Source organism: Pipistrellus kuhlii, unplaced genomic scaffold, assembly GCF_014108245.1.
Source record: "Pipistrellus kuhlii isolate mPipKuh1 unplaced genomic scaffold, mPipKuh1.p scaffold_m20_p_14, whole genome shotgun sequence".
In the NCBI taxonomy this organism is placed as follows: domain Eukaryota; kingdom Metazoa; phylum Chordata; class Mammalia; order Chiroptera; family Vespertilionidae; genus Pipistrellus; species Pipistrellus kuhlii.
Window position 1 is genome coordinate 29,620,444 of NW_023425449.1, and position 1,435 is coordinate 29,621,878.

Below are 1,435 nucleotides of genomic sequence, written 5' to 3' on the forward strand. Positions count from 1 at the left end.
GTTTGGACAAATTGGGCATTGATTCTATTAAAGACTGTCTGTATAGACTTGGATTTGGGCCTGAGTAACATCCTCAAATAGAGAAGGTTTGATGTCTGTTGTGGTGGAGGCTGTAGGGACGGTGGTGGCAAAGTCACAGTGCTTCTGTTGTGGGCAGTTTGCTAAATGCACATTTGTCTGTATAGCTTGGGCTCAGAGTGATGTTCCTAAATGCCATCAAACTTAGTGGGGGGTGAGGGAGGGTGTTTTCTGCTCCACTTGCCATCAAAAAGGATTAATCAGAACCTGCAACTTTTCAGAAAACATAACGGCAAAGGGCCTTGAAGCCGAAGCCCTCCCAGTCTGGGAGTGGGGGTAGAGGGAGGGAAGAGACCAGGGCAGCCCCCAGGCTGGAGGAGACCCATCTCTTAGCATTTACCAGACAAAGCCTGGGTGCATCTAATTATGATTATTAAAACAATTTCCATGACGATGTCTAATATTATGTTAATTTGAAAACAACTGTGTATGAAAACTGTCGACTATAATACCTAAATTCATTTAATGAAACACATCGTTAAGGCAATTAAACCTCCTGGATGTGATTAAGAAACATAATTACGACACTGTTCTGCGCCATAATTGGGTGTCTTTAATCAAGGGGTAAAGTGATCAGCAACACAGCCATTAGTTTGTATTGTTCTGGCCCTGCTGTCCATCATTCTGATTAGGAATTAAACACAGCCACCATCAGTCGATTTTTTTTTCCTTTTTGCATATTAACATTGGAGGGGACACATTTGCTGCAAGATTTACTGCTTAGCGTTTCTCGTTATTAAATAGGCCTCTTTGAAATACTTCCTCTGCAACCTCTGTCCTGTTCAACTATTATTACAAATTGTACAAATAATAGTTCTTGAACTTCAGAAGTTCACCCTTTAATAACTCAGTCTCCACGTTGAGTCCTTAAATAGACCTGAAATGGATAGGGATGGAGAAAAAATGAGGATGTTGGAAATAAGTCAAAACGTCAGAGGAATGTGTGCAGTTATTAAAAGGAGCAGCTTAATAACATTTCTTTTTATTTTGATCATTTTAAACCAATCACTTCTCTCTTTCCAAATCCAGAAGTTGGACCAGCATGTTGTCCTAGGAGTAAACGTGAGGTATCTGAAAGGAACTGGGAAGGGGCTTTGGGTGATCGACTTACATAGGTGGCTTTGTCTGCCCTAATCCCAACCTTCCCAAAGTTGCTTTAGCAGCAGCTTTTAGAGATCACTGAGGGTTGGAGAGAGAATTCTTCCCACACCGGTTGGGCAAAACCCGGTGGCTTTTCTTCTGAGGGTTGAATCCTGAATTGGGCCCAGTCTGGAAAGTTAGACCACATAGTGCTGGGCCCCAGAGGTCCTTCCAGTTTGGAGTATCCAGGTGGGAACTTGGTGACTGAGCATGGAGA